Source organism: Dermacentor silvarum, chromosome 9 (genome assembly GCF_013339745.2).
Source record: "Dermacentor silvarum isolate Dsil-2018 chromosome 9, BIME_Dsil_1.4, whole genome shotgun sequence".
Lineage (NCBI taxonomy): Eukaryota > Metazoa > Arthropoda > Arachnida > Ixodida > Ixodidae > Dermacentor > Dermacentor silvarum.
Window position 1 is genome coordinate 104,379,417 of NC_051162.1, and position 25,541 is coordinate 104,404,957.

A 25,541-nucleotide genomic window follows, 5' to 3' on the forward strand; every position below is an offset into this window, starting at 1 on the left:
TTTGATATCAGTCTGTGGAGTGCTACTAGGTCTTCTCAAGTTAACACTTTTAACTCTAGCTCTCTCTCCAAGTAATGCACATTCTCAAGAAGATCTTCCCCCTTCGTTTCAGGAATACCGTGGATTTCGACGTTGAGCCTTATACTACGCCACTCAAAATCCTCGATATTAGCCTGAAGCGGTTCTCCAATATTCTCCACTTTTCGCCTAAGATCTGTGAATTTTATTTCTTGGCGCTCCTGGAGCTGCTGTATGACATCAAAGCGATCTGAGAGCAGCTGGATGGATTCTTCAATGCCGTTTGCCTTAGTCGGCAATTCGAGCAACATGTTTAGCTTGCGGTCCATATCTACAAGCCTAGTGACCACTTCACTAACTGATGTTCTTGTAACTGTGCTACTGCCGTTTCCTGCCCTACATTTTTCACACTTCCAGTGCATCTTTACAAACTTTTTTCCTTTAAACTGTTTCTCAGTGACGTCAGAGCAAGTTCCTACGTGAAATAAAAATTCACAGCCTGTACACGTCACTGCAAGACCATCATAAGTCAGCAAACATCGACATAAGTTACATCGCTCCATGATAACAAGAAAACCAAATACGATAGGATTATTGCCTCGACATAGAACACTTTCAACCGTGATGGTCGCGTTTACATCGTCAGTAACCCGTCACACTGGCAGCAAACAGCAAACGGCGGAGCGTCTCTAAACAGTTGGAATAACACCGAAGAATAGTCACCAACCTGTGACAGTAGAAAAGGATTCAGGGGGCTGCGTGCGATGCGCTCCGACGCTGTTGCCGAAGTGAAGGGCACCGTTCCTACTGTGGTCGTGGCTTGCACGTGACAACAGCAGCGCTTGCGCCGAATTTGCGGTGATGTGGTCGGCAGCGATGCGGCGCGGATTCAAAAGTTCAGACCGCCATGTCGAGGAAAAGTACAGGGCAACGAAGCTTTCGGCACCATGGAAGCTTGCGGTTCACAGCTTCCAATTCTGGGACAGGGGTATAGCCTGTGACATTAGAAAAAACAAGAATTCAGCAGGCTGCGTGCGATGCGCTCCGTCGCTGCTGCCAAAGTACCACATACAAACCCATTCCATTCGTTTTGAGTGTTAATCTTTTTTCGCTGTGTCATTCTTATTTTTGCTGAGTCATTCATACTTTTGCTGAGTCATGATCATGGCTATGACTCCTACTACACTGCTTTAGTATTTCCTTCTTTAGCACCCACGTCCGAACCCATTTGAGCAGTTTTTCGGTATTATTCATTTTTCGCTGAGTCATTGACATTTTTGCTGACTAATGCTCATAACTGTGACTTCTACGAGCATCCTTAAGTGTTTCCTTCACTTAGTACCCACGTCCGAACCAACTTCGGTGTTTTTTTGAGCGTTCATCCTTTTTCGCTGGGTCATTGTAATGACCACATGACTCGCATGTCATGACATTTATTTCATGGCCTATCACTTATGTTCATCATACACTTCTGTCAGACTATGCCATTTTCGTACCTACCAAGGTAATGAAACGACCATGAGAGCAGCAAGACGTATGCGGCTGTTTCATGACCTACATGACACGCATGTCATGACAATCATGTCATGAAATATCATTTATGTTTGTCACATACTCTTGTTATAGTATGCAAATTTTGGTACATACCAAGGCAACGAAACGACCGTGAGAGCACAAGGACGCAGGCGGCTAGATAGATAGATAGATAGATAGATAGATAGATAGATAGATAGATAGATAGATAGATAGATAGATAGATAGATAGATAGATAGATAGATAGATAGATAGATAGATAGATAGATAGATAGATAGATAGATAGGATAGATAGATAGATAGATAGATAGATAGATAGATAGATAGATAGATAGACAGACAGACAGACAGACAGACAGACAGACAGACAGACAGACAGACAGACAGACAGACAGACAGACAGACAGACAGACAGACAGACAGACAGACAGACAGACAGACAGACAGACAGACAGACAGACAGATAGATAGATAGATAGATAGATAGATAGATAGATAGATAGATAGATAGATAGATAGATAGATAGATAGATAGATAGATAGATAGATAGATAGATACCGTCAAAGTGGCAAATGTTAGCCAAGAAATGTAATAAGACAGGAGCATTGATGAGGCACACAGGACACGTAGAAAAGCGAAAAGCAACTAAACGGTGTTGGCTAACGTTGTCAGCCTTTAGAAAGCGCAAGAAAGTTCAATACATTTCGCGATTAATTCTACGGACTTCAACACAACTTCTGCTGCAGTGCGCTCTGTATTCCATTTCTACTGTCCAAGATGCTACACAGCCTGGTACGGGCCAGCAGAAGTATGCCTCGTTGCAGAGATAGCTGTCGAGCCGAGGAAAATACCTTCGCTTGCGAAAGGTCCATGTCTAGTGCTTCGATGGCTATCGCTAAACATCATGCTCGAGTGCAGCTGGTGAAGGAACTTTCATTTAACGCAAGTTACTACACAAAAATAGAAAAATGAAGTGAAACAAAAACGACCGCTCATTCACATTGATATTCGGGGATCCCTTGACCACACCATTTGTTATGGCAAGGGTTATGACGACGGGGAAAATATTTTGTTGCACGTGCTCGCGCAACAACATCATCGTCACATTTAATGAGTGGCAAGTCAACGTCACATAATACGTTGACTTGCCACTCATTAAAAATTACTTCTTAGGTTAACGAACGCTTATTTGCGCTTGATAAACGTTATATGACTATTTGACGTGACACAAACACGTTAGGGCATGAAACGCCCGCCACCTAAAAATCCGAGTCTAAGGTCGCCAACATAAGTACGAAAGATCGACAGCTCACGCCTACCTTTCGGAACTGCCCAGTGGTGCTTACATCACGGTTTTTCAAGAAAGCTGCACCGTAAAAAAAACACGCGTGCATGAAACATGGGCATGAAGCGACGGTAGCGTCGAGTCTCGAACCGCAAGTTTTAGCAGAATACGCCATACCCCAGAATCCTTTGCGACAGCCGAGATTTCGTTATCCACCTATTCTTGTCGCGCATGCAATGGGATTATACAAGGTTCGTTGTCAACAGACAACGGATAGAACCACCGATAACATTCGCAAAACTTCCGATACGTGCAGGCGTGCCCTGCGCCGAACGATAACATTAAATATTTGTTAGCCGGTGAACTAAGGTCACCGGATACAGATAAAGAAGTATGCAAGTCGATCTAATTAAGCTTGTTGATGTACGAAAGAAATGTGAGAAAGTGGGTTCTCAGAAAGTCAGCAAAACGAATTGATACACCTGAAGCGTTCACAAAAAAAAACATTTACAACAGCTAAAATTTACCAAATTTCTAGCTTGTCTCCTCCCGATTCTTGTTTCTGTCTAATCTTGTCCATGGGGAACTTCATTTATTTTTCTATGTTGTTTTGAAGCATCAGCACCGCATCGGGAGGCCTTCACATTCAGCGGCATTGAGTGTATTGCAGAAAACGTTTTTTTTTAGTAATAATAACTTGTTTATTTCCATCGACGATGGAGGAGTCTGCGGGTAACAGTCATTTCAGAAACAAGCAACTTGACTGAAGCCCTCAGCCACCTCTACAGAGCAGGCATCCATAGCACACATTTTCAGAATACAAAAAATGAAAGTACTTAACATGAAACAGTCACAGAAGTTCAAAATGAAAAAAAAGGCAAGATAATACTCATTATGTATCATGTGACCAAGGATTGATTAAATGTTCGCGTAGTGTTCGTAGTGTTGGTGTAACTCAAGATATAATTTATAAAATCAATTTAAAAGGTTTGGCAGTGTGCATGATATTTCTTGCATACAATAATTTTCCCGCGCAGTCACCACCTTCCACTGTTCTGTGTAAGGAGTGACGAATGAATGTGTTTTTATAGATTAGATAACTCATAAAAAAACCTAAATTTTCTTTTACCTCCCGTTTGAACGCCAGGCTTTTAACTTATAAATATAAAGATTAAACACGCGGATTATACTTGTTTTCAAGAATGAATCGGAAGTGCGTGAATGATAAAGTACATTAAAAAGTTCCCGAACAAACTTTTTTCGACATTTATTGGGTCATTTAATAAACACTATAAAAAGAAACAGGCCAAGAACACTGCCTTGAGGAATGCCTCTGCTGATGTGTTTTAAATCTCAGCGGCAATTCATTATTTGAACGTATTGATAGCGATGATCTAGGTAGGATTTTATGAGGTTTACAAAGTGCCTTCGAATACCATGGGTTTCAAGCTTTTCAAGTAAATTGGAATGCTGAATGCAATCAAATGCTTTAGTGAAATCAATGTAAAGGCCGAGCACAAGATTTGTGTTTTCACACTGTGATATAAAGCATTGATATAATGAGTTGACATTAAGAGGAAGAAATTGAGCTGGGCAGGCCATGTAATGCGTAGGATGGATAACTGGTGGACCATTAGGGTTACAGAATGGATACCAAGAGAAGGGAAGCGCAGTTCAGGACGGCAGAAAACTAGGTGGGGGGATGAAGTTAGGAAAATCAGGCGCAAGTTGGAATCAGCTAGCGCAAGAGAGGGTTATTTGGAGATCACAGGAAGAGGCCTTCGTCCTGCAATGGACATAAATATAGGCTGCTGCTGCTCCTGATGATGATGATGATGATGATGATGATAATGATGATGATGATGATGATGATGGACAAAGATTATCGAGCACATACTTGATTGGACGAACTTCAGTGCCTTCAACATCGCAACTTGAGCTATTTTTAAGCGAAAGGAAAACTACTGTACCTCAGGCTCCGTAAATGGGTGAAGTAAAAAGTGAAAATTGATTCCTATCTGGCATGAATTTCGAAATATCAGCAGATGCACAAGCACTGCTATGGCCCACAAAATAATCATTAAAGTATTCACCAGAGCACTGCCCGATATTTCGTAGCCGCCGAGAAATTGCTTTTCCACACGTGGAGATAATTTGCGGTGACTTAAAACAGTATTTAGCTTTTGTCAAAACTTATCGGGTTTATTCGAGCAGCTGTCAAACTCAGCATGAAAATAGCATTTCCTGTGCGATTTTAGTTAACTGCGTCAAAGCAATGTTCTATTGTAACTGGCTTCAACATGTCAAGTCTGTCTTTCTCGATATTAATCAAATGACATACCGTCAGATACTACCAACCTGAGAGTCGATGGTGTTGGAAGGGTCGAAGAGTCTTTGAAACGAAAGACAAGGTCTTTCGTTTCCCTTTGCCAAAACGAACTATTGGAGCACTTATTCAAAATTTAAACACTTCAAGTCACCATATAAAACATCAAAAATACCAGTTTCTTTATTGTTTTCTGCCTACAAAGATATTTAATATGTTATGTGAGCAACGAAATAATTCTTGTGGCATATTATTTTATTGCGCAAGACTGGATACAGTCGCCAACCGTTATTGAACCTCAGAAGAAATTAGCAGCACAATGAAAACGATCAGGCACATAGCATTTTATGCACTTTCTTAATTCTTGCTTTAAAAAATTGTCACAGTATAACAATGTTGCACAAAAGCTACTCCACTGATACAATATACTAGTACACACCTAAAAACACAATCTTAAACTGCAATAATATTGATAATCAATCAAATTTTTATTATAGCGCCCAGGAAAAGCTACAGATCCTTTGTTGAGGTGCACTTAAAAAGCAATATGCGAGACAAAGATGAGGAGGAAGAAAGAGAAAGTCAGATGGCAGGGAGGTTAACCAGAATAACGTCTGGTTGGTTACCCTACACCAGGGAAATGGGAGAGGGAAACACAAAGATGACAGGGAGAAATAGGAGTGAAGGAAAGGGAGAAATTAGTGGTGAATTCGCTGACGCGTGTAGTTTTGAACTATTAGTCAGACATTCACCCAAGCCCATCGTCCTCAAGAAGCATAAAAGTGCCTTCACCGCTTTGTGCGCTGGCAAGCGATGGGGGCGGTTTTCCGAGAAAACAAATGTGTTAGACAAAACAATGCGAGATAAACAAATAAGAAAAAAGAATACAAGGAAGCGTAAAAGTGAATTAATCATACACCGTAATTATCTACATATGCACCAAACATAGGAAATGAAGTGTGGAGTATGTCAAAACAGGCACAATTCCTATTACATGTTTTTTGGAGTCGAGCCATACACAGGATGGTCTTTAATGCAACACGGCCAGGCAGAGAAGGTGGAATGCTGTCTGGAATACTGTTGCGGAACAAAAAATTTATTATGATCAAGAAGCTTTCGGGAGTGTATAATGCCATGAACCACTTTACACAGGAACCAAAGGTCTAAGTCTTGAGTCTAGAGGTGTGAGTTGAGGTATATTTGAGAGGGCTGGACTGTTGTCGCCAGAATGGCGACAGTGTGCTTGACGATAGATATAAATTTATTCTAGACGCGTTCAATGAGGTCAGAATTAGATTTCTACATTGCACCCGCATATACAGAGGCATACTCTAGTAGTGCAAGACACACAGTGGAGTAGGACTTTGGAAACGGAACAGGTTAGTGTAAATCATGCAATATACGACACACAATTGCAACAGCGTGAAGGGAACGTTGTGAATATTTAACGTGTGAAGAGAAGCTTAGTGTTTTGTCGAAGTACACACGATGATCTTTCATTTCATCGAGCCTGGACACTGGAGCGTCCCGAAGGTTGTATTGCACATGCTGTATTCCCCGCGTGAAACCTAATGCCATATTTTTGGAAGCAATTAATTTACCCAATGGTTTCTGCACCAGTTTGAGAGTAAAAAAATGTCTTTTTTGACGGCAGTGCAGTCGTGAACACTGTTGACAATCTTAAATAACTCGAAGTCGTCGGCATTCAAAGCCATGCTCCTCATTTATTAAGACGGTCTTAGCAGTAGCAGAAAGCAGGGAATGCAATACTGATTCAAACACTTTTGACTCGGCGTAGAGGATAGATATAGGCGGGTAGTTAGTAACTGCGCGTCTAGCACCCGATTTTTTCATGGGCAATATCCATACTTCCTTCTAAGTACTAGAAAATGTACTAGACTTCATGAAACCATTGAAGATGCTTGTGAGAACAGGGACAAGTACGCTTCTATACGTTTTAACACTTTCACACACCACTTCAACCTGTTGATTGAAAACTTACTTTCACCGCAATTCTAGCATCTTCAGAGCCATAGAAACTGCACATCTGCAGAAAATATTATTAATTTCCTGTTGTTCAGTCAGTGTTGTCAAGCTTACAGAATGTGGACTCCATTTGAAAACTCACTAATGGAACATCATACATTATTTTGTGTTTCGAAAACCTTGAAAAGCATTTATTCAGGTTAAGTTTATAGTGCACAAAAAGGTGAGGACAAAGAAAGACGTGGTACACAGAGGCTCTGACTTTCCGCAGTGTTTATTACGAGTCAAAAAACCACATGTACATGCATCATTTTGCAGAAATCATCCTAATTGCGCAGTTTGCAAAACTCGCCTATCCTTACGCAGATAGGATAACTCTTTAGATAACTTATCCAGCTACTTGAAAATTATGCCTGGAGCATGACATTGTGAAAAGCAATGAAAAAAGTGAACCAGCTACATACAACGTACTGTAAGCGCGTAAAAACACCCAACTGTCTAGCTTCCCACTCATTTTGCTATAGCATTCTGCACATGTTATTCAACATTGCAGCACAATTCCAATCATAAGTGTTTCAAGATGTATGCGACATATTGTAAAAATCATTACTTTTATCAGTGCTTTTGCCGTTGATTCATTATCTTGCTGTACACAACTGAGTACACAGCGTTAGAAGGGTTAAGCAGCGCGGGAGGAATACCATCAGTACCACAAGAAAGGAAAGGTTTGAGGCGCTTTATACACTTGAAAATAAAATCTTCAATGACTGATTGCGTACACCCATGCCAGACTGAGGAGAAACGTTATTTCAAACATCTTTTACACCACATACAGAACTGAAATGTTCTGCAAGGACATCAGCAGTGTTCGGTAAATCTCCATTTTCATCAAAACGACATACATCTTCGCTGCTCTCTTTAGAAGAGTGAGAGCGCGTGAAGCTCCAGAAATATTTTGAATTACGAGTCATGCTGGCTTCAACGCATTCTAAGTGGTCGTAGTGACCATTCTAATAATAATAATAATAATCAATCACTCATTTATTTATTTATTTATTTACTTATTTATTTATTTATTTATTTATTTATTTATTTATTTATTTATTTATTTATTTATTTATTTATTGTGCCGAGGAACAACCATGAGGTCTAAGTGTTCGCGCATGCATACATAAAAAATAAAAAACTGCAGGGAAATACCAGTAAAACAAAACAATAAAAGTAACAAATAAGCTTCAAAAGAAAAAAAAGAAAACAAGGCATAAAATCAATACACAATAAGCGCTACAGTGCTATGGGTTCAGCGAGCGTCGCTCCATCTGGATCAGCCCGATTTTGCTCTCAACCCTCTTTCATAAGGTTAATCAGAGCGAAGCCAGTGCAAGCAAGAAAAACACCGCATATCCACGGGGTGAATGATGATGAGTGGGCGAAGCTCCGGAGGGAATCATCGGTAAACCGTGAATTTTCCGTGTAATTCGCACAGTCTCGCCGCACTAAATCGAACGTTTGACTTCCACCAATGACACGCGCCATATGTGACGTCATTCCTATTTTATAACAGCGCCCTTCATTATAATTGCACCATCTCCCGCCTAAGGGCACGCTAGCACAAACGCGTTAGAAACGTGCCGTAAGGGGGAGAGGCCACAGCGTCTTACGCAGCCGTTTACACATGCCGGAATGTGCACCGCGTTTGCCGACGCCATGACATGACTGCTGAGAGAGTATAACCCCCGTATTCATAAACGCTCCTCGACTTGAAGTTGACTGCCCACCGCCTTCAACGTGTTTCGAACGCGCTGCCCAAGGCGGTGGCAAGTCAAGTCGAGGAGCGTTTATGAATACGGGGGTAAGGCGAAGAGGCCACAGCGTCTTACACCAGCTTCTTACACGGGCCGTAACGCGCTAGCACAAACGCGTTAGAAACGCGCAGTCTTTCGTTAATGTTGGGTATTTATTGTCATCGTGGTGCGTTTGTCCATGTGCGCTTCGTGGCGTAGTGGTTAGCGCCGCGCATTCGGAAGCGAGGGGTCCCTGATTCGATTCCGCGCTACGGACACAACTTTCGGAATTTTTTTCTCATAAAAGTAGACGTGGCTACCTACTACTACGACGACGACTACTACTACTACTACATACTACAGAGGAGGGACAGACCCACACCCTAAGGAGCTTCGTTCGCCCCTAAAAAAGAGAAGGGCAGTAGAACAATTGTGAAACTATGACACAACAACGCCAAGCTCGGAACAGAACAATGACAGCGAATTGTGAAAAGTAGCAACACCATGAAAGTAAGCGTTGTAAAGACTGTATTTTGTGGACGGTTGAATGTGATCAAAGGCAGGAACATGGAAAGGTCTATGTTCGTTGGTGATCTTTTGCCGAGTACCACGGCTCCCTCGGTCTTCAAAAGAGCGGCCCGCTCCTGAGCGCTCACGAGCGAGCCGCTCTTTTGAAGAGCGAGGGAGCGGTGGTTCAGTAAGTGAGCGGCGGTTCTTTCGTTCTTCAGCCGAAGGCGAGGGGGTGAAGCCAACTCTTGCGAGGAAGGACGGGAGGGCAGTTGCTTTCTCGTACCGCTAATAGGTGGCGCGGAAGTCGCACCCAGCAGAAGACCCGGCTCTGACGGAACGCATCGGCACAGCGCTTTGAACGCGAGACAACCGGCTCCCTTTCTCCAAAAGAACCGCCGCTCTTTTTTACTGAACGACCGCTCACTCGCTCTTTAAAAAGAGCCGCTCACAAGATATGGCTCCCTCCTGAGCGATCCATGTCTATCACGCAATGCATTCCCGGCCGTCACCATGGGTAGGCCGCGGGAGCAGCGCACGACAGAAGAGGCTGCCGTACGCGAACGTAAGCGCGAGCGCGATGGTGCCCGTAAGTCCGATCCCATGTATCGGCAACAGCAGAGCCTCTGACCATCTACCGAAGCGATCACAAGGCAATGCTGTACAAGTGTAGAGTCGTCCGTGAAAGTGTGAGTGCGTGCGTGTAAACAACGGCTATCATCCAAGCAGACATTGCAATATTGCGTATTGGAAATAACATATATTGTTCACTATACCGCACACAAAGTCTAGATGTACACAACTAGAAAGATGTAAAAAGCAGCACTATTAAACATACAGGAAGTTAAGGCTTGTCCCAGTTAAGCAGGGGGCCTGCTAGGTGCGGTGCTGATGATTTAAGCCTTGATCATTCACACCACTAAAACTGCACAGGCTGAAATGATGGTTGGTTATAGCAATCTGCACTTTTTCTTATCTAACCTGTGATTCTGCATGTTACACGTAACACTGACTGACTGTTTGCTCCCCCTAATGTTTGTGTAAGCTTGCCTAAATGTGATTATATTTACTATACATGGCTTTGATTGTCCCGAAGCTTCATCGGCATCTGCGTGCGTCACTCCGCATGAGGGATATTCAGAAATATCTGTCAACAAGACTTTAATGGGCTCGCTACATCATTTTTCATAGAAACACGTGAAATTTTCGGAGCGACGCCTTATCGGCCTCATTCGCCTAAATTTCTTGCCAGTTTTTAACAGTTTCTAACCACTATCAACTTGCTGCGACACCACTCTATCCGGAGGACGCACAGTGTACCCTTACAAAATCTTGCACTCTAATGAATAAATAATCAGCCTCGGTCGATGGCGGTGTTTTGCTACACCTTTTCATCCCAGCGGCAACAAATGATGCCATAATGGGAAACAACGCGGCAAATTTTGTGCGTGTTGTACAACTGTAAAATACCAATTCTTTTTTTTATTTTATCTTCCGATCTTTCCCTTGTGCTTTCCTTGTGTTTATCTTGTTTTATCCTGAGTTTACCTTGTGTTTAACTATTCTATTCACGATGTCGGAATTAGCTTGCCTGCGCTGGCAAGCAACTTCTGCTTCTCGCCCGCGCACCGCTTGATCAGCCCTGCGTCAGCGCTGTCTTTCACGGGCGAGCGCCCGCTGTCGCTCCAAGCGTGCTTGCTGCTCGGCGTCCATGGCGAGAATGAGCGTTCTGGAGCGTGAGAACGGCTAAAGCCCCTATATTTATAAAAGTAGCGCCATCCACTTCCCTCCTCCTCCGTTCCACTATCGCGCTCGGCGCGACCAGCGCGATCGAGGCGCGATATCGACAGTGGCGCCGCCTGCGTCGGGCCTGCCGTGGCAGACGACAGCTAACGCGCTTCCAGAGGAAATCCGAGGAAAACTTCGATCGCGCCCTGCGGAGACGTTTTTGAGGCGCGATTTTGCTTCGTCAGTCAGTAACTGGTCTAATAATGCCGTTTTGGAAGCAGCAACGCGACGATGCGAGACAGCGCAAATATCAAGTGTGCAGCAAGCGTTTGCGCACGCCGGATGGTAAACAAAAAAAAGCCTTTTGCCCTCGCCTTGTCGGTTGCCGCAACTTAAGGCGCAGCAGCATGCCATCACAACGAAGTTCTTGTCCCTAACACGTTTGATCCGTTTGTGCGTACAGCACTTTCGTCGCACAGGCCCGAGAATGGCAGTCGGAGCGCGCTGGAAAGAAAAAAATATACAAAAGCACGACGCGAACTTCCACCTGACACCGATTGGCCAATGGGGGAGCGGAGGAGGCTGGGGTGACAGGAGGCGGCTAAGAGAGGGCGAGGAGGAAGCGCCGGGGTGAGCGCGGTGGTGGCAAGATCTAAGAATGGCGCTACTTTTATAAATATAGGGGCTTTAAGAACGGCTCTCTTTCGGCGTGCCCTAGCGGGATCGTTCCACTTGTGAGGCTGTGGCACCCTCTCTTGGCTAGTTTTGGTATCAGCTTGGCGTTTTCGATCGAATTTTCATTATTTTGGCTTAATGAATGCGTTAATTCATTATGTTTTCCTTATTTTACGCATTTTTATACTTATTTTGTTTAGTTTTATGCATTTAAGGGTAACTATATGGGAATATTAGTAATTACGTAGACACCGTGTTGTGCGTGACATCACCGACGACATCCCGCGCCTCTAAAGTGTTCCGCACTTGAAACATTTGTTGAAGTTGGCGCTTGTGTGTGTGTTCGTTGATGACCTCGCCTTCTACGGGCTTAACCATTCCGAAGTATGTCACACAAAGAGGGCCGAACGTCCATGCTTACCAACAAAAAGACGTGCTTGAGCAAATATAAATTGTCGTCGGTAGAAGCTACATTTATTCATTATTTGTTCCAAGGACTGGCATGCCTTGACGTAATATATCACGCAGCAAGATATGCGGAGCAGACGCTCCGCCCATGTAGCGTTACCTTAATTCGGCCACGAGTATTTGCCAAAACTCCTTGGCTGCTGACGCATTAGCCAACGTAATGTTGGTAACCTCAGGGTCCACATGAGTAAAAAAAAACGCGTTCTCTTCGTAGATACGCCCCGTCTACAACGACATGGATCGTCGAAGCGTGTGTCTCAGCAGCCGAGGCGGGTGCTTCGCCATCAAATCACATACCCAGATGCACGTCAGTACTCAGCAGTTAAGGTGTAAGCCTGACCCCAGTGTACTCTGATCCTGGCCTCGAAGCGCATCTTCTAATTCACCGAGATGACTTCAGAGCAACCCCTCGCCCGAAGGCAACGCTGCTCTTCTCAAGAATTGCCGTGGATTGCCATTAAAGAGCAGTGGGCACTTTTGTAAGAGAGTTCAACTTTTCAAGATCAGCTACGGGCTGTCCAGAGGGCCCACGATGTCGCTGAAGGGCTGGGCCTAACGGTGCCATCGTGCGAGCGGCCCGCCTCGACTTGAAATAGTCGAGCCTCAGGACTTTTGTAAATAAAAAGTTTTTACACACACACACACACTTTTGTAAACCGGCAGTGGTGCTATAGTATGTTTTGAGTGGAGGTTGAGCGTTGAGTGGACCTACGTTCTGGATTATGGAGGAAATATGAAGACTCGTTTTTGCGAGCCGCATATAATACACCTATGACACCATCTGTAATTGTTCCTTTTGTCATACATTGCCATTAAGGGCATCGGCGCTGCCTTGCGCGCCACAGACGTTCGAAACGATCTTCTTCATGTTCACTTTCGGGACGATGCGACCTGTGCAATAAAATGAGGAACTGCCTGTTCTCACGAGAAGACATTTTAAGAGGCATCTTATTAACATTAGGCCATACAATGACTGCCTGTGTGCCTTTGCCTTGCCTCAATGTCACTCCCAGGTCGGGGGTGCGATACTAGGCTGCGGAGGCCGATTTCTGGCGAGGACTGACTGCAAACGCACTGTCTTCCCATGCTTTATTTGCACATTAAGGAACACCAGGTGGTCAGAGTACATACAAAATTCTCCACCACTGCGTCACTCGTAACCTACTGTGCACTTTCGGGGCGTTAATGTGTTTCTTTTTTTTTTTCACTACAAGACAGTACATGCATAGCAACTCAAGTGATATAGCCCTCTCTGCTGCTCCTACAGATCTACCTGTGGCCAACTCTGTTCTTTACAGAATAACGCAACGAAACAGCAAATGGCCGGTACCCTAATGTCCTCACTGCAACAAATAACGCCTGCAAGCGCCTAATTTTCGCATCCGCGCAGTCGGTTTATGGCTGTTGAAAGTGGTTCGATCCTGGAAGCAACATAAAAAGGAATTAGGTCGATCCATGAAATGGTGTTACTCGCGGTCGCGTCGTCGCCTTGCCGTCGTTCTGGGTAGGCACGTATTTGCTAGCGAAAAGCTGTGCAAAACGGGAACAGTTATATGTGTTAACGGGAAGTCCACTGACCAATTTCCTGCGATTGGGCTAGAACCTGGACGGTTCCTCGCGCGAACTTGAATATAAAACAAGATTGCACGCATCTCGTGCCAACCAGCATAACATTTTATTGAAACGTTTTAAACACAGCTTCGCTAAACGTTGATTCTAACAATTGCGCTACATCTTGTTTTAGTTAATAAGCACAACAAATTTCTTTATATTGCTCTAACCAGTATTTGTGCAGTTCATGGAATTGATGACTAGTGCGTCGGGCTAGTGGTCCTCGTATATAATAAGGTATGTAGAGGTAGCCATCAAACGAGAGGACATTCCCAATGGCCGGCCACAGTGCAGCCGCTGTACAGGCGTTCGCCGGCCGCGGTGCTGTCAACCTGGATGAATCCGCTAGGTTGTGAGCCGTCCAAAACCGACACCCATTTAACTGGAGTCCCCTGCTATAAGAACCTGCAAAAAAAGTAAAGCACTTCGTGGAACACAAGTCAATGTTACCCCCTCTTCTTTGGCTTAAAGGCGAATCAGCGATTGCGATATCAAATTAGGTAGACAGCTACACGAAGAAAGGATAGTAGTGGTATCATCTGTATAAACTTGTGAGCATTCGTTTACTAATTAAACTAACAAGCACTGATATCATGTACTCACAAGCAAACATGAACAAATCTCATTCGATGACCGCGGAAACACGCGGTCAAATCTCTGGAGTGAGGAAGCGCGGCAGCTGCAGCAGCAGCGAGGAAATTCACCTTCGTGCTCCCTCTCACTAAGCGGCAAGAACACAGCGCACACGAAGCTAGCAGCACTCGGCGCACTCTGTCCCCATCGCAGATCGCATTCACGATAGGACGATGCTATCGCACCTGGACTTTATACGGAAGATCACGGTGATGGCGACGGCAAACACGCGCCTGGAGGGTCCGTGTAATTGCTAACGCAATACAATAATATAAATCCCCCGGCATGATGTAGGTACGCTGCGCCTAAAGCTAGGCTTACCCCTCTATTATCCACCTTAGTAGGAACAAGGGCTGCTGCCTATGTGGCACGTCTGCAATAAGCCTGCGGTGGGTTATCTTGGCATTTCACTGTTATACCCTGAAACTCGGGCTGTCTCGCACAATATGTTTAGGATGCCAAACGCAAGCCCAAAAAACCACATATGCTTAGGCATTACGTAATAGTGATATAAAATAGCATAGGCGATACTTTAGCCCACGTACTACAAAGGCTATCGTGTCTCGTGATAATACTATTTTATTCATGCGAAAGCATTCTTTTCCCTATAACGTGAAAACTACGTCCCAGTCTGCGCGACCGAAACATGGTACCAAAAATGGCCGACGAAGAAAAAAATATTAAAAAACGCCAAAACATGCTCGGATTGATGTCACGTGTGTCAGGGAGGTTCCGGTAAACAAAGTAAATCAATGGCTTTGAAAATAAAATTTGGTACAATTCATTCTGGGTTGGAATCGGACCGGGGCCTTCGGGGTGCGAGACGACCACGCTTCGTCGAAGAAACGGCGGCTCCGCAATTCAGGCTGACTAAAGGTGCGGCCTAGTGCGTGCGTCACTGGGCACGTGACAGTGCAGCCGATGGGGACGAGGTGGCGCCACGTCATGAGTGTACAACATGACCTTGGTCATGGCGTTTGGAGATCCGCAAATCGTATAATGCTTTCGCGTTCCCACACGTGACAAGACTTAACTTGTCTCAGCATTATTTTTTGTAACCCTGTACACTGTTATGTCTCGCGGTCAGTTTATTTTTTTTTAATATTCAGTAATTGTCCATTAAGGAGAAAGTCTCTGTCTACTAATTGTGGCTGAGGCCAAGCAAGTCAACCTAAAAATGTTTCTGAACCTGTTTACCGCTTGACATTGCCATAAAACAGTTTTAGCATTATGATACCAAAATCCTACGTTTTTCCTACCCTCACAGGTAAACTAGCGCGTTCATTTCTCGCTATTCTGACACCCCAACGCTTATCTGCGAAAATTTTCTCGGAAGCATTTATAATTGTATAAACGTTCGCGCGAGCGAACTAGTCCGGCAAACGTGAGCACTTTTTCGACGTCATATTTAAAATTAACTTTACTATCGCGTTACCACGCTCCGGTACATAATTTGCATTGCAATTACAGGCAGAACAATTCCGAGAATTCAAATTGCAGTTGACGCATTAGTGCTACAAGTGAAATCCATATATGTCCACCACTGAAAGAGACGCCAAGTACTATTACTGCACAGTACATCAATTAGCACAAAGTGTAGCTCTTGCAAACGTCTACGTCGTTAGGTGTTCCAACTACACTAGTGCTGTCGCTTGTAGGATAACTTTAGAGCCTCCCTATTCTTCTCACACATGCATAATGGAATGGGAATGAGCTCCAAGTTTTTCCTAATCAGGGAAAGGTATCAAATTGGGTAAGTTTTTTTTAGGTCTGCATCTTTTAGAATAGACATGGCGCTGTCTACTGATCTGAGCGTACGACACTGATTGTACAGTCGCGAGCAAAAGCTTCGAGACCACGACATCAACAAAAAATATCTTCTAGAGGAGCTCCACGGTGTGGGATTTGTTTACCACATTGTATTCGACAAACAGGCACCCGCGCAGGCCCGATCTCTTGATTTCAGCCGGAATGCCCAGGCTTCTAAAAAACAAATCGCGCCAGATTTGGTCACCAAACTTTCGCTCGCCACTGTACAGCAACCCTGCAAGAACCCCATTTTCAAAAACAAAGAACTTTAAAAGAAGTGGCACAGCGCGCATAGTGGCTTGGCTCTTCTTTTTTTCATTTGTTATCGTACGCTGGGTTATTGGTACGAAAGGAGAACACTCAAAGTGCTTGACAAATTCCGTGCACCTCGAAGTCCTTGTAGCTATGTTCGCCTCCGCCGTATGGAACGTAGCACTTCCAGTCCCAGGATGCCAGCTTTCCCGGTGTGAATAGACCATTGTGTTTGGCCCGGCAGATGTACAGGGCGCCGGCCTTGTCTTGCCCGCCAGGCACCGCGTTTTCTGGGGCGCTATTTCCGTGCCAGGCCACCCATTGGTACAACGGTTTCTGCGGACACGCTGACGAAAAGTTTGTGAAATATTAGTACCACGTGTTAATGAAACGTTGTGATACGTAACGAACATTCTGTCCACACTTAAGACAGGATTGTAAATGTGCCTTGTCAATAGATTTCAGCCTTTATTGCACGTAATATTATTTCGAACCAGTATTCTGTTTGTAATAAACATTTTTGTACAAGTTTGTGTAAACCTTACTGTCATCCGGCAGCTCAAACTAAATGTTAATGCATGAGGACTGCTCAATGAGATAGCCAGTATGTAAGCGGTGGTACAAGTGTCAACTTAACTAAACACGCCAAGTCGTTGTATGAGGTGTTCGATATAATTGTATACATATTCGATACAATTATATATAAGGGTACAGGGAGGAATGAAAGTAAGGGCCGCGGGTATCGTTCCATGCCTTCCTTCCTTTTTTGTGCAAAATCTAAACACGACTACTGCAGCTGGCAGTTACTGTGACAACTAAAAATTATGCAGCATGCTATATTGTGCTCTGAAACTTCTGCAACGTTACTTAGCGGGCTCGTAAACATTAGGATGCATTGAAGTATCAGCTCCTCAGAAGAAGGCACCGTCACTTCCATTGTCAATGGGCGGCTCGCAAGAAAGTCAGCGGCGTGCCATGAGGTTTCCATCACGAGCATACAGAAGGATACACATGAACGCGTTCACTTCTAGCCATGCCGCTGACGCGCGATATTGAGCTCTTCCCCATGGCATGACCTGGAACGCGTGACTTGAAGATTTTGCATTATTTTTTTACTCAGAACTTGTCATGTACGCCTTCAACTTTAGCAGGTGCCTCCAGTGCAGCATAACAGCGTCAAGTTCTTAAGCTTCAATACAGATGTTCCTCGGTGAATCCGGATCTACAGGGCAATAACATGAAAACCCTATGGCGAAATTCAAATCAATACTAGCGGTTGTGCATGCGCAGCACTTCATAATTCACTGGCATTTCGAGACATTGCGCTTGACGAAGAATGCATTTCCTTGGAGCTGCTGTCACGCAGGCGAATTGTTTAAAATAAAATATCACTGACGTTACGGCAGCATAGAAGATTTTCGCGGGCAATTTCTTGCGTGGTCGGCAGCAGTTGAAGCTTAAGCCCGTACAAATACCATCTACGCAGTGCTGTAACATTTCCGAAAATTCCGAAGGCGTGCAAGAAAAGCATGAAAAGCACAGGTGTCTCTAGAAAACTTTGGAAACGCAAGAAAAAATATGCTGACCTGTCTTAGCACATCGAAGTAAAAAAGAACAACCCACATGGCCACAAGCCACGACATGCTTCCGAAACCTACGGCAAGATGTCTTACATTCTATAACAAAGAACTCACTTCTTTATTTGCTCCGATATTCTTTGCAACTTTGGGAATTACCATATGTCATCTATGAAAGCAGCTATTTTGCTCCCTTAGGAAGGGTGGGCTCACATATATACACTTCTGGAACTTCAGCTTTTCGGATGTCGGGTGCGATGCATTAGCTGCATGGTCAGTTATATGTTGCGGGATCACAATATCGAAAGCAAGGTTAAACACATGGGTGCCTTTACACTTACGGAACGGTAAGAAAAGCAGCTTTAGTTGAGTACATTTGAAAACGCAACACACTGGACACAACTTCCATTGAAAACATCTTCTTTTCACGTTTCTTTTTTCATTTTGTGATAAAGTTTGTATATAATGGAAAAAAATAAAGACCAAACTTGTATTAAATTCTTCGTCACAATCTCAGAACACACATGGTGCGCTTTCTGCTATACTAACGCAGTACTTGGGGTCTACTGTCCTGCGAAAATCTAACCAGTGTCGTTAGATTCGGGTTAACATTAAGTTCGGTGTAGCCGGTCAATGCTTGTCTGTGTACCGCGCGACTTGAAGGTGTGGCATATTTTAACCTTGTAAGCTAGAAATTTTCCGAACAGTCTTGATGGCGGATCCCACCACTGGCGTGAGAGCAATGACGATTTTCCAACTGTGGTGGTGCTCTATGTTGAATCTGATTCTGAGTAGCAAGGAAGTACGCATCATTACGATACCACTGAAACATTACGGGGCTTGTCTTAAAATTTGACAATACCTGAAAAAATATTGTGCATTGCGGGCAAGTTAGCCGCGTAGACAAAGCTAACATTATGCCGTCCGTCGATTTGTAGTGTTTGCAACAATATATGAATCACTGGTTATTTTATTCAATGAATATCCACTACTGCAATAAAACAGAGCACTGGGAGTTATGTTTGTTTAAAATTAGCGACAAATTAAGCAAAAGAGTCTGGTCCACATTATTTGAACTCATACAAATTTTTCTCAAAGGGGTACTTTCAAAACTATAGTCGATACCAACCTAGAATGGAAAGAACTTTCAGCATTTACTGCATACCGACTGGCTCGCACGAAAGACATATTCATTTACCATTATCAATAAAATGCGAACATAACATTAGTGAGGCGCCAAGATTTCTCAAATCCTGAGCAACTATTGCGAATTTTCTGCATATCATAATAGGGAAAGAAGTTCAAAGCGGGAATGAACTAGACTTTTGAAATTTATTGTATCGTGCTTTGTGCTCTTGTACACATTGAGTGTCGTGTTGAGCCGTTACAACGAGCCATTTCATCCAAAGGATTATGCAAATAATACTCACCTTTACCCGGTACAAAGATGTGCGGGAGGGCAACTCCGATGGACGTGCGCTCCGGCGGTCCGTTTCTGTGTGTACGTATGCTTACGGTCACATTGCTACAAGACTCGAGGCCTCTGCATGTGACCTGGGTCAGGTCTGGGTGAACGATTGTGCCGTTGGGGCACGATCCAGTATTAGGGTGTTTCTCGCCTCTGTCGTCCGTGATGGACACCCAGTAGTAATCGAAACGATCCCTTGGTCTTTCCCAGGCAACGGTGATGTAGTTATTCCCAGCGGAGAGAAACGTCAGCTTGGTTACTTCAGGGGGGTCTGAAAGCACAAGTACTTCTCAATACAGGCATTCGCGGAACCCAGGCTTAGCGTATGTCAACATAGACAAGCCTAAAGGTAAATCATTCGGCAGAGAGAGACTTAGTCTACTTGTGTGTGAAAATGCCAAAGCTTCGCTTTTAAGAGTGGAACACGATAGCGTTATTGGACGCCGTTGACGCCCGGACGGCGTCAATCGAGCCCGGACGGCGGCAAAAGCCAATGGTCTTCCGGATTAATAGGTCCGACCACAAAACTATTACTTTTTCACTAATAAATGTTTTATTCTTCCTATTCTCTTCAGTCGTCGTAATGGGTAGGCCGCGTTTACACAAAGACGTAACCAATAATTGTGAAATGTTTTAATGAACCGCCGGGATTAACCCAGCGATAAACACCGGGGCCGCTCATTTCAGCTTCGCTGGTAAACCATCTGTACGGAGTGCTTGGGCAGTGATTTTTTTTTAATAATACTTTTGCGTGTAAGAGCAGCACACAGTACGCCGTCGTACCTTGTTTCCAAAGAGAGTTCTTCTCGATATTTTGTTGTTCTAATTAGTTAAAGACAGCCCTATAGCATGATGACTGCGTTAACACGGATGCCTTGCTTCGCTCATAACAGGGTGGCAACGCAGTAGGAGAGCTCCACTGAACAAATGCAAGGACTAAAGCTATGCATGCAGCCATGTTGCACATCGAGAAGTTTCATTTTACCTTGCCGTACGTATGATCGCGTGCAGCACTTGCTACAACGCTGATAGATGGTGTCTAGAATTTTGGAGATATTGTATTGCACTTCCTAAAACGAGACGCTGGAAAATGTGTTTTAGAGTAACAACGAACTATACGAACACCATTTCTGACGCGTATACCACTATTTGGACGCAAACGCTTCACGAAGCTAATCAACGATAAAGTGACAGCGGTGGTTCTTGCTTTCCCTCTCCCCGCCTGAGCTTTGCGAGAGACCCTCTCCCCTCTTCGCTTCGTCTACTGGATGGGACAGTGACACCTAACCCGGAGGAATAGGCAAAATACCTACGTGCACATGCTACACTTGAGGGACTAGAATGTAATACCATCATCAATACCGATGCACCTACACTTTCGATTGAACTACCTTGAGGATCGAAGAGCAGTACTACCCATATTATAGCTTTCTCGAGCACACGTGTCATGCACCGGTTTAAGAATCGGCCCTCTACGTCAGCACCTATGGGAACACAGTTTTCAGCATCGGCCCAGATTACTCGGCATTACACAACACGACATGTCTTAGCTATAGTCGGGTACAACTTAAGAAGACAGGAGAGGCCCCGCCCATATGACCGAAGCGTGGCGTACAATTGGCTCCGCCAGTAATGAAATAGTCCCGCTGACGCGATTCGGCCCAACTCCAAGCGCAGGCTGCAATGTTCTCCGTCGGTGGGGTCACCGGCCGCCCGGCTCATGACGTTTGTCCAGAGTTGGCGCCCATTGGTGGAGGCTCGTGTGCATCCGCCTTTGAGGAGGAAATGCCACTGCCTTCTAAAGTTGTAGCCGACTATATTGGGGAAATAAGCAACAAGTTTTCGTATAGAAAGCTCACCGAAAGAAGGCGTTCTAACTTGCAGTGTCGCTGGAAGACTCGTCAGGACGTCCACACCGCATCGTGCGCTTGCCGTGATGAGGACGCAGTACGAGGTGTCTGCGGTGCTCTCAAAGTCCAGCAAAGCATCAGAAACAGTGTGCTCAATGCATCCACCTGTGCTTTCCTTTCGGTCGCATACTGTGTACTCCTTGCACACTTTCACCTTGTAGACGTCTAGAATGCCATGTATCCTCGTTGGTGGTTCCCACTGGAGTCTGGCCATGGACGGTGATTTCGCCACAATAGTGATATTCTTGGGTTCACTTGGATCTGAAGAGCAGGGTGTCCAAATAAGAGGGTTATTTGATCACGCATATCTTTAATCGATCGTTCCTCCGATGAAACATGCACATGATCACAAAGCACTTTTGTTACATTTGCCATTCTGGCCAACATTAATGCTCCTGTAGATCAAATGGGCAACACCTCAATCTGCAAAACACACAGCCACGCAGCGCTTAAAAAAACACCGCATATCCACGAAGTGAATGATGATGAGTGGACGAAGCACCGGGGATCATTCGGGCAAAACGGCGGAATCGTTGGCGGGAAGCCGGCTTCCGGTTCCGGCTTCCACTTCCGGTTCCGGCTTCCCGAAGCCGGAGCCTCGCGTACATATACTATGCATGTACACACACACACACACACACACACACACACACACATATATATATATATATATATATATATGTACATGTAGCATATATATATACTGTACATGTGTACAGTATATACAGCGCTTATATAGCCCTTGTGCTCCGCAGCGCCTCTAGCGGCCTCCATGCAAACCAGAGCTACGGACTACGAAGGACAAGGCTCGGCCCTAAGGTGCTTCGCGCCTAATATACGTGCTAGCTGCATTAGGTGGAAGATAGGCGAACAAGGGGGAAGGCCTGGAAGCGGAATTCTAGTTGCAAAATACCGAATAAATCAAACCGTAACGCTTAAAATGCGGAACAAAAAAAACATACGCACATACGAATGGCTATGAAGATCCTAATTTTTCATCCTTACCGAAAATCAAATAAGACGTGTTTGCTTGTGATTACTGCTTTGTGCAGGTGACCTATTTTGCGGCGCTTCCATTGCCGTATTGTTTGCGCATGGTGCATGTGCATTTGTTACCAATTATATTTCTACTCATGTCATTCTTGATAAGCGTTCACAGTAAATCTAGTGGAACATTTCAATATTCTCGCAAACAACCAGTTGTGCAACTTTGGTTACTGCACTAGTTATTTTTAAATTAGTTACGTGCTATTATCCTAATTAACCCTGCTCCCGAAAATGCCATTTTGCCTCTATACCTCATGGTGAAGATTTCAAAACATAAAAAAGAACATTTGAGAACGACTTAGCACCACAAGAGCATAGTGTAGTTAGAGTGCTTTGTAAATTGATTTTATTGATGAGCTGTGAACATATGTCTCGAATTTATTCATTTCTAGAAGACATACTTTCTACTCGGTACGACTTCTCGCATTACTTGATTTCATAGATGTTGGCAATCCACTGCGCCCACATAAATATCAAGCGTGTTTCTGCACCACAAGAATATTACTTGATATCTTGCATATGATCATCAGTTTCTCCTATCTGCGTTTTTTGAGTATAACCGATCAAATGTGCACTGCAATAAGGTTTTTAATGCCACGGTTAATATTATCAAAGAAGATTCTATGCCTTCTGACCCATTCCCTTCCCATCATTGTATCGCTAATGAACAGATGATTTATTAGCACTTCCACGGAGTTCTTATTGAAGGAAGTGAAATAGAAGAAAAATTGTAGCCTTGTAAAACTTCAACAACTCCTGGATGCACAAACTTACTGCGGCATATTAAGTTTAAAAACACTAAAGCATGCGCTTGATCCCGATAGTAATATCGGTTACTGCTTCTGAAAATATTGATCCCAATTAACGATGCTATGGTAATACACATTCTTGAATTACCTCTACGTTGAACAACACAAATTGAAGCAGATTGCTACTGACATAAAATGTTTATTCATCTGCAACCACGTGCGCCCAAAAATATGTTTTTGGTAATCAAGAACCACCATACGTACTCATGGTCGTACTGCTGGGTGTATGTGACGTACTGCTTGACCTGTCGAAGAACCTCCAGCTACTTCACAAATTACAATATATACCGACAGGCAAGTGGCGTTGCGCGTATGCGAGCCTCCCACACTGACCCCATCGCAAGGAAGATAACAGACCAGCAGGAGGCTGCGCACGGTGCACGCCGTCGATACACGGGTACGGTGGGTTCCCGGCCACTGCGGAGTACTAGGGAACAAAGCGGCTCACGCCACTGCGAGTGCGTTACTACCTTAAACCGCTACAGCGACGTTCGCAGCTCTTGTGTCCCTGAAAAAGGACGAAATGAAGATACATCCTTCCTGGAACAATGAGAGAGGCGACGACAGCTCCATGAACGCCAACATACGCCAAACGAAGGATCCACTGCCTGCAGGCTTGTCGCGCGCGTGTCAAGTACTCGTGCACAAGGCCCGCACCGGTAACAACACTGACGTCGGATGTACTTGCACGCTGGCGTGCACATAAGGAACGAAGACGCCTTCCGGGACACACTACGGAAGAGCTACCACCTACACACACCAATTGTCCAGTGTGTAAAACGGGAGCTGTGCCAATCATTGGCCACTTGCTGTGAGAGTGCCCTAAGTATGCAGCCATCCGACGAAAGCACAGGGAGCAAGTGGCCAGCTTCGAGGAGTGGACCCGTCCCTCGGAGGAGGCCGACTAGTGTCCTGCGATCGCTGTTCGCCTTTGCTGCGGAATCGGGAATTCTCCACATCGTGTAACCATGCTGGGCGACGCATTCCTCGATGGCTCACCCTGTCCTCATCTCCCAATCTCTTACTCCAATACCCTTATAGGCCAATGAGCCTCCCTCAATAAAGGTTTACCATATCATACCATTCACCTCAATAAAATTTCGCCGCCTTTCCTTTATAATTACTGCAAGATCAACGCCTCGCAAAACTTGCATTTTTGGGACTCAGAATAAATCTTCTTTGTGCTCCCAACAATACATTTTACAAGTAAGCACCGCACGATACTAGGACTAAATATTAAATTATAACAAATATAGTGGAGCAGGCCAATACATTCAGTGACATCATGCACAGTGCGTTTTATGAAGTTACAGAGCCATGTTTTCAAAAAGCCTTAACCAAAGGAAATTAGATCTTTACTAACCTTCACCACTGAGGAAAACACCTTCCAGTGTGGTTCCCATCGAGGTGCGTGCGGGTGGTCCTTTGATGAACGTGCGAACAGTCACACTAATATTGGAGCAGGGATCGAAAGGGCCGCAGGTGACTTGAGTCTGCTCAGCAAGAATAATGGTGCCGTTGCCACAAGAGCCCGCGTGATGTTTCTGGACACTGTCCTTTTCATGATCGTTTTCATTGGTGACATCGAGCCAGTAGAAGTCAAAAGTGCCCCGAGGTGCATCCCAGGCCACGGTGATGTAATGATTATCAGCCGCCTTCAGGTCGAGATTGGTGACGTCGGGTAGAACTGTAACGGGATAATTTTGAGTTGTGTCCATCTCAATGTTTGTCTCCTTGGAATACGTGACGTGCGCTGGTGAGTTCTAGATTTGAGAAGTTTGAGAGAATAAAATGAAGGCGCGCACCCACGTATGGCGACAGATATGTGACTAATACCTCAGAAGAGACAACGAGCATAAGACTTCCTCATGAGAGTTTGTTGAAACCTCCTGAAGTCCTTAAACATGCATCTTCTGCATACAAGCATGTTAACATTCTGCCTGCATCAGAATGCGGCAGTCAATGCTTAGAGACAAAACTTTGACTCCCTGCTTAGTAACCAGATAGTGATAAAGCCAGTGAGGCAGGTAATTCATAAAGAGCAAATTAATTTTTCAATTTTTCAGGAATTGTTGAGACTGTTGTTCACGTTAGAAAAGTTATGCGCCCAAG

General features: G+C 44.5%; 2 protein-coding genes and 1 long non-coding RNA gene across 8 annotated transcripts in view; 1 reads left to right on the forward strand and 2 right to left on the reverse strand.

Annotated features, from left to right (window-relative positions):
• Positions 1-25,541, reverse strand: part of LOC119463475 (uncharacterized) — a 562,544-nt gene that overhangs the window by 396,788 nt on the left and 140,215 nt on the right. The window lies entirely within an intron of this gene.
• The window catches only part of LOC125940444 (uncharacterized), a 405,801-nt gene that overhangs the window by 379,330 nt on the left and 930 nt on the right, over positions 1-25,541 (forward strand). The window lies entirely within an intron of this gene.
• The window catches only part of LOC119463482 (uncharacterized), a 179,123-nt gene that overhangs the window by 95,330 nt on the left and 58,252 nt on the right, over positions 1-25,541 (reverse strand). The gene's annotated exons all lie outside the window — the stretch shown is intronic.